This window comes from Sinohyriopsis cumingii, chromosome 5 (genome assembly GCF_028554795.1).
Source record: "Sinohyriopsis cumingii isolate HCF-2022 chromosome 5, ASM2855479v2, whole genome shotgun sequence".
Classification (NCBI taxonomy): Eukaryota; Metazoa; Mollusca; class Bivalvia; order Unionida; family Unionidae; genus Sinohyriopsis; species Sinohyriopsis cumingii.
The window spans coordinates 58,784,997-58,794,794 of record NC_142965.1 but is presented as its reverse complement, the minus strand read 5'-3'; positions in this window follow the sequence as shown (position 1 = coordinate 58,794,794).

The window sequence follows — 9,798 nt, the reverse complement described above, 5'->3', positions numbered from 1 at the left end:
TGTTATGAAGACCATTCAGATTTGACAGAATACTGTTATGAAGACCATTCAGATTTGACAGAATACTGTTATGAAGACCATTCAGATTTGACAGAATACTGTTATGAAGACCATTCAGATTTAACAGAATGCTGTTATGAAGACCATTCAGATTTGATAGAATGCTGTTATGAAGACCATTCAGATTTGTAAACATAATGCTGATCATCTATCAGATGTTTTCAAAGCATACAGTCTACAGCATTGGAAAATATCTTGGCAGAGAGCTACTTTCTGCATTTGGCTATTAGGCATATATCAACCAGGTCAGTGATCAATCCCACTTGGAACTTTTGTTTTCTCTGTGCTTAACCTGTCCTTCTTAAAATATGATACATAAGAATACAAATTAATTCCAGGATGTAAATGCTGAATTCTTGGGGTTTTTTTCTCCTTGGTGTTTAAAATGCATTTGCTAAATGTGGAAGAAATATATATATTTTACTGATGAAGCACTTCCTTGTACACACTTTTTGGCAAGGTTCATTCTGCAGTCAGTGTTTTCACTAAAGACATGTCAGACTTGCAATCATGCAGACACTCTAAAGGTATCACTAGACTAACTGGGCCTATACAGTTGGTCATTGGATCAGACTTGTGTGCGAGTGTATATGGTATTCAGCCATCATTTAATGTATCATTTACCAGTGAGCACATAATGGAACGTGACTGCCCTCAGTTTTCTTTAATTGTTCTTTACACATAAAACTATTTTAATTTTGATTTTCATACTTTCCTTATGCATTAACTTATAATATATACCCTTCATTTATCTTACATTTTAGACTGTTCCTATTGACCGTCATATGTAGGCTACACAGACTAGTGCACTCTGAATAAAGAATCAATCCTTGATTCGGTGTTCTTTGAGACTTCAGATTTGTTGTTTTATTACATAAATTCTACACACCATCCAAGAAAGAGAGATTGTTGACTCACCTGGTGAAAAGTTGCAGTGGTCCTTTGCCAATCATCTGTTGTTGCAAGTAGTTGTGGTCCTTTGCTAATCATCTGTTGTTGCAAGTAGTTGTGGTCCTTTGCCAATCATCTGTTGTTGCAAGTAGTCGTGATCCTTTGCCAGTCATCTGTTGTTGCAAGTAGTTGTGGTCCTTTGCCAATCATCTGTTGTTGCAAGTAGTTGTGGTCCTTTGCCAATCATCTGTTGTTGCAAGTAGTTGTGGTCCTTTGCCAATCATCTGTTGGCTTTAGTTCATCATGCAGCCATTCATTTGCTCTTAAAGATGAATCTCTTAGATGTGTTCAGGTGGGATGGTCATCTCTGTATAGTAATGATGCAATGTTGGTTTAACATTTTGTTGAAATGATGCAATATAGTATTTGATTGGTTGAGCATTTGTTGAATTGATGTAGTGTAACATTTGATTGGTTGAGCATTTTGTTGAAATGATGCGATATAGCATCTGATTGAGCATTTTGTTGTGATGCTGTGTGGTTTTTTTTTAGTTTTTGGAATCAAACTTGGTTTGTTAGTGTATATTATTAAGATCTGATCAATTTGACTATTTAAACCTACTTTGAAATTCAGGAATGTCTTAGGTAATGAGCCACATGATGTTGATCTCTTTAATGAGACAGACAGACAGACAGACACAAAAACAAGTGGTTAAAACTTAGGATAATTTTTGCACCATTTGGAGGTTGTATTTTTCTTCCCATCTGCTTGAACACATAGCAGCTAGTTTTGAAGTTGACTGTATTAATCCCATACTTTAGACCACTCGGCCACTGACACTTACCAATAAGGGAATTAATTATTTGTTATTTTAATTGTGTCACAGTGGCCGCACGCTGATACACTAACCTCATAATTTCACCAGTTGTTAAAATGGCTTGCCTTGCAGTTAGCTGATATATTATTTATGACTAAACATTAGTACACCAAATATTGGTGACATAGACTGAGCAATTAGTGGGGGAAAAATTACTGTACCATATATTGCCACAATTGTTTATCTTCAGATAAAGTGAGATGTTTTGTTCTAATTTTTGGACTTGCATTTTTCTTGTTTCGTTTTTGGGGGGATGGTTAAACTCTGAAATTTTGACTCTTAAACAAGTTGTAACAATTCTGTGTGGCAGATCAGGTGGAAATAAAAAGATATTTGACTGGATGGGTGCCCTGTACCACCTGTGTGTGCCATTTCAAAGGATTGAGCCTGAATCCTCATATGTTCTGAACAAGTGTCTTGCCACTGCACTCTCCAGACCCCAAGATGGTGAAATGTGTGGAAGACTTAAAATCCAGCAGAAGACAATTGAATCTGAAAAGTAACAAGTTAGATTTTAGAGAACATGGTATTAAGCAGAGAGTTGATTCAACCACTGAGTGAAAAGGTTCCCATTATTTGCATATGTTTGCTGAGCCGTAAATAGCCTCTGTGGGGTTTAGAGTGTTGCTAACAGTTAGAAAAAAAGACAATACATAAAATCAGAAGTCATGTTGCTGAAAACTGACTTGGATTTTCAATGACAATTTTGGATTCCAAATTTTTCTCATTAATTTTCTTTTTATCTCTTAAGTGCATATTTTTATGAGTTAATTTCTTAGATTACCTGTCAGTAAAAAGAACCAAACTGAAATGGAACTTTACTCCAGAAGTGAAATTATGATAAATTCTTATATATTGAAAGTCATCCAAGTGTAAACAATGAATTCATCAACATAACACATCCACATGTTTAATGAATTCATCAACAGAACACTCATTCACACATTTAATGAATTCATCAACAGAACACTCATCCACACATTTAATGAATTCATCAACAGAACACTCATCCACACATTTAATGAATTCATCAACAGAACACTCATCCACACATTTAATGAATTCATCAACAGAACACTCATCCACACATTTCATGAATTCATTATCAGAACACTCGTCCACGTATTTAATGAATTCATCAACAGAACACTCATCCACACATTTAATGAATTCATCAACAGGACACTCATCCACACATTTAATGAATTCATCAACAGAACACTCATTCACACATTTAATGAATTCATCAACAGAACACTCATCCACACATTTAATGAATTCATCAACAGGACACTCATCCACACATTTAATGAATTCATCAACAGGACACTCATCCACACATTTAATGAATTCATCAACAGGACACTCATCCACACATTTAATGAATTCATCATCAGAACACTCATCCACACATTTAATGAATTCATCAACAGGACACTCATCCACACATTTAATGAATTCATCAACAGAACACTCATCCACACATTTAATGAATTCATCAACAGAACACTCATCCACACATTTAATGAATTCATCAACAGAACACTCATCCACACATTTAATGAATTCATCAACAGAACACTCAACCACACATTTAATGAATTCATCAACAGAACACTCAACCACACATTTAATGAATTCATCAACAGAACACTCATCCACACATTTAATAAATTCATCAACAGAACACTCAACCACACATTTAATGAATTCATCAACAGAATATTCATCCACACATTTAATAAATTCATCAACAGAACACTCAACCACACATTTAATAAATTCATCAACAGAACACTCATCCACACATTTAATGAATTCATCAATTCATCAACAGAACACTCATTCACACATTTAATGAATTCATCAATTCGTCGACAGAACACTCAACCACACATTTAATAAATTCATCAACAGAACACTCATCTACATATTTAATAAATTCATCAACAGAACACTCATCCACACATTTAATGAATTCATCAACAGAACACTCGTCCACACATTTAATAAATTCAACAGAACACTCATCCACATATCTAATGAATTCATCAATTCATCAACAGAACACTCATCCACACATTTAATGAAATCATCAATTCATCAACAGAACACTCATCCACACATTTTCCACACACCTCCTAAAGAATTAAAGCATGTAAAAACAAACTGTGCCCACAAAATTTGCTCATTTTTGAGCATTTATAATGGTTTGAAATTAAAAATCGAGGAGCAGTTCATTAAATAATAAAGTGGTTCTGTAAAAGAATAAGAAACTTTGTAACAAAGGTACCATTGAAGTATATTTAATGTCAAATGTTTATAATAAATACGTAATTTTTAATACCACAAGTCACCTTTTTGTCTAGCTTGTTAATGGTGATACAGATTCAGAAGAGAATGTGCCATCTTCAAAACAGTATTATTTTGTTCAAGTTTTAAAAGTCCTATAAGTTCTATATCATTTTACTGCATTCAGCCAAAACTTGAGAACAGTGGGCCTCACAGGAATTCAATACGAGTTCTGTCTATTCACAATGACATGAACAAATCTTTTTTACCCCTCCCTATTAGACAGATTTATCATTAAAACAAAATGGAAATACTGCTTCAAAAGTTTATAATAAAGGAGTCATTTCCAAGATATTTGAGCTAATAATTGCTAAATATTACAAGTATTTTAGTCCCAGATGATCAAACCGATCCTGCATGTTTTCCATCATTTTGGAATACATTGCAACTTTTCACATTGAGCATAATCTGATAGCCCTTGTATTGACAATAGATAATTACACAAATAATGGGCATTATCTGATGGCCCTTGTATTGACGATGGATAACTACACAAATAATGGGCATTATCTGATGGCCCTTGTATTGATGATGGATAATTACACAAATAATGGGCATTATGTGATTGCCCTTGTATTGACGATGGATAATTACACAAATAATGGGCATTATCTGATGGCCCTTGTATTGACAATGAATAATTACACAAATAATGGGCATTATCTGATGGATAATTACACAAATAATGGGCATTATCTGATGGCCCTTGTATTGACAAATAATAATTACGCAAATAATAGGCATTATCTGATGGCCCTTGTATTGACGATGGATAATTACACAAATAATGGGCATTATCTGATGGATAATTACACAAATAACGGGCATTATCTGATGGCCCTTGTATTGACAAATAATTACGCAAATAATAGGCATTATCTGATGGCCCTTGTACTGACGATGGACAATTACACAAATAATGGGCATTATCTGATGGATAATTACACAAATAATGGGCATTATCTGATGGCCCTTGTATTGACAATGGATAATTACACAAATAATGGCCATTATCTGATGTCCCTTGTATTGACGGTGGATAATAATAATGGGCATTATCTGATGACCCTTGTATTGACGATGGATAATTACACAAATAATGGGCATTATCTGATGGCCCTCCTATTGGCCATGGATAATTACACAAATAATGGGCATTATCTGATGGCCCTTGTATTGACGATGGATAATTACACACAAAATGGGCATTATCTGATGGATAATTACACACATAATGGGCATTATCTGATGGCCCTCCTATTGGCCATGGGTAATTACATAATAATAGGCAACGTGCAAAAAACTTTGCACGTTTGAAACTGACAAATAACTTGGGCATATTTACACAAAATTATTTTTTTCAATTTAACTGTCATTTATTTGTTAGTGTCTTTGCAGGTGAATTAGCTGTCTGTGGAAGGTGAGTGATTTTTTTGGTATGTTTGATACTTAAATATTTTGAGAATAAAGATGTTGGGCACCATGGCATTTCAGATTATTTGTAAAATATAAATAAGAAATGTATTACCAAAGACTGAATAGTTATGCATATATATATATATATATATATATATATATATATATATATATATATATATATATATATATATATATATAATGCACTCTGTATCAATCATGTACCATGAGATGTATAAGTTTTTCATTAAAAGGAAACTAGGCTTGCCAAGTTTCCTTGTAATGAAAAATATATACAACGAGTGGTATATCATTGATACAGGGTGCATTATTATACTACTTATACATCTATTTGCCATTTGAACGGAGTTAGATTAACGAGAGGCAATTGTGTATTGACTGGGTGAATGAACTCAAAACCTTGCCGCGTGTGTCTGCTTCAAAATGTAGCTCTGTCTTTTTGTGCCTATTCGCAATCACTGTTTCATATTGAAAGTTGATTGTTTTCATTTTTTAGTTTCTATTTGTATTAACATTGATTAAATCGATATAAGTTACACTTATAATTTATGCATGAATGATGATTTTAATGAAGAAAGTAGAGTACTAGACCCACAGACACATAGATTATTAAATACTGAACTCTGATCAATGCATTGACGTACAGGCTCAATAAAATTAGCGTGGAATATAATCTTAGCAAAACGACGAACTAACAAGAGGTAATTAAAATATTTTAATATATTTAAAGTTGATCTAGGTCATTCTGCTTTAATTAACATTACTACCGACCATAAATCTCTCTCTCTCTCGTCTTTTCATGGATTTTCACCATTATCTTGATACGCGGGTCGAGAGAAAGAGAGAGGGAGAGAGCTCTGGATATTTTCCTACTTAATTAATAATAATCGATTTTTAGAAACTTATAATAGGTTTAAGAAACAACATCAACAAAGCCTTAAACATATTACATATGTGTGCCCTGTAACCAAGATATTTGCCTTACTGACGTCGACGGCAATTGCAACTTTGTATAATTGATTATATAAACACTTTAGAGAGGTCCAAATGAAGTGTACACATACCGTTATGAAGAATAATATTGTAGGTTACTTAGTGCAATTTCAGTTTCAAGTTGTTTTTTTTATCCAGCCCAATTTATTTTTCTCTCTCACTCCAGATTATGTCCCTTGTGCACGAGAGGGGAGGGGGAAGCGGAAAAAGAAAGGGTTGTGATTAAATTGTGTACCATGTTAAATTCATGTAGAAGACGGCGATTAATATTACCTTTTATCGTTATTTTCATACGTCACTAATGATTAATGTGAGGAATTTCATCATTGATCTATAGGACTAGACCCAACAGCACACAGTTCCAAGAATGTTTATGTACATGTATGCGTATTATTGCGTCATGGGCGGATCACAATTTGATATACCAATAGTATTGGTATATCAAACTGCTTTTAAGCCATGTTATATATCTGTAGCATTTGACACAATAGACCATGATATATTACTTCACCGTCTCCAGCATGTATTTGGCATTCATGATACAACCTTACTGTGGTTCAAGTCCTACTTGGTCAACAGCACACAAATTGTATCTGCAAATGGAATACACTCCAGCCCAGTTGATCTATGTTGTGGTGTTCCACAGGGGTCTGTTCTTGGCTGTTCTCTTCATTCTGTACACTCAGTCGCTCTTAAGTGTCATAGATCATCATTCAGTGTCTCACCAATTGTACGCTGATGACAACCAAATATACAAATCTAGCCACCCAACTGAAGTTGATGCTACCATCCAAGGTGTAGAGAGGTGCATTTCTGATGTGAAATCATGGATGACATGTAACAAGCTGCAGATGAATGATGATTAAACTGTGGCCATTCTAATCACAACACAAAGACTTTCTCATTCACATCATTTACCTCAAACAATAAATATCAGCAACACCAACATTAAATTCACACAATCAGTACGAAACCTAGGTGTTACTCTGGACAGTACTCTCACAATGCACCAGCATGTCATGAACATATGCAAGGCTGCATATCTTGAGCTGAGACGCATCAGCTCAATTCGCAAATATCTTTCAGATGATGCCACTAAAGCAATTGGGTGTTTATTAGTACTTTCAAGACTGGACTATTGTAACTCGATTCTGTCGATTTGTTGTGATGTACTTCACACCTGTATTATGCTGCCGAGAAACCATACACCTCAATCTGCGCCACTCAATATGAAAACTAGGAACCGCACAATACGTACTCTGAATCTCCCAACACGTACACTCTGAGTCGCCCACTACGTACATTGTGAATTATCAGACACAAAATACTCTAAAATACTCAAAGGCGGGCATTCTGAATCACCCACGACGTACACTCCGAATCACCCAAGACCACTCTGACTCAACCAACGCGTACACTCTAAATCACCCAACGCATACACTCTGAATCACCCAGTATGTGCATTCTGAATAACCCAATATGTACACTCTGAATCACCCAATGCGTACACTCTGAATCACCCAATATGTACATTCTGAATCAACCAATATGCTTGTGTTCGCTCTGAATAAAATGTACATTCTAAATCTCCCAATACGTACACTCAGATTCACCCAACATGTACGCTCTGAATCTCCCAATATGTACACAGTGAATCACCAACTCGTACACTGTGAAACACCCAATATATACATTCTGAATCACCCAAGACTTTCACTCGGAATCACCCAATACGTACACTCTAAATCACCCAAAACGTACGCTCTGTATCGCCCAATATACACTGTAAATCACCCAATATGTACATTCTGAATCAACTAACATGTATGTATACACTCTAAGTCTCCCAATACGTACACTCTGAATCACCCAACATTATTATTATTGAGGGTGGATATATAGAAACATGATAGTTGTGTTTAGGTAGGACCAGTACAAATAGTAATGCATATAACAATTTTGTACAAGTCGCGTAAAATGTGGCACATACTGCAGATAACACAACTATAATACAAACAGACGTGCAACACGTGCAATAGTGAAGCAGGACATTACATAAACATTACAATACATATACCATCAATACGACAACACAGCACCACAAGGGTACATTTATCATAGAGTGCATACTATACCACGTTATCAGGATACAACGATGAATATTTTAACAAAACCATAAATAAGACTTGAAATTTAAGAGAGTATCTTGGTCCACCAAAAGTGAATTAGAAAACGTTATGATATAATTTCCGAGGGGCCCAGAGGGATCCGGATTTTGGAACAGGTACATGACCCATGTTAGATTAAACTAAGAAATTGCTTGTAAGTACTAAAGCCCAAAATCTGACTTAACAATTAAATAACAAAATAATAACTGAAGAAATAGCACTGACCTCTGCTCTCTTGCTTTTCTTTGATTTAAAAGGTAAGACCTAACTTCCAATTTAAAGTGGCCTAAATTTGTCTTGATGAAACAGGGCAATAATTCCGAGTTTTATGGTGTTATGAAAGAAAATTCTTAAAGCTACGCCACTGTCCATTCATTCTTCTGCTGAGAACTTGTATGGTTTAGTTTATGAAGAATATATACACCCATACAGTAATCTGATAAATATATTAGAGAACGCTCTCAAAATTCACGTTTATATCTAGAAATATGAATCAAAGATGTGAGTAAACACGGGTAAGATATGTACGTCAGGAATGTTATTGAACGAGCAGATTATTGGAATAAGAGACTATTTTCTAAGAAATTAAGAAAGTACAAACAAAAGAAAGAACTAAAAGGAAAGAAAGACGAAAATAGTGCAACAAAATAAAGTTAAGATAAGGACGAAATAATGAAACGTTCTGCGTAGGTATAACTGATAAAATAGACAGGGAAAAAAATGAGTGTTGGAGCAGGTATGAATAGCAAGTGTTATCTTTTTCATTTTTTCTTGAGTTTTCTTCATTCAGTTGTTTAGGATTTATTTAAAACCATGTACTCTTAAGATTATAGAATATTTTCTTACATTTTCCACAATTACGTAACTGTATTTCGCCTATGTTATACTTCATTGCTTAATTACAAAGAAAAATAACCTTGGACTGTGTAATTCTATTGCCACGTTAAAAATATAAGCAAAAGAAATAACGAACAAAAGGGTAGCATTCTCTTACTACCGTTGGCATTCTTCTTGTACGT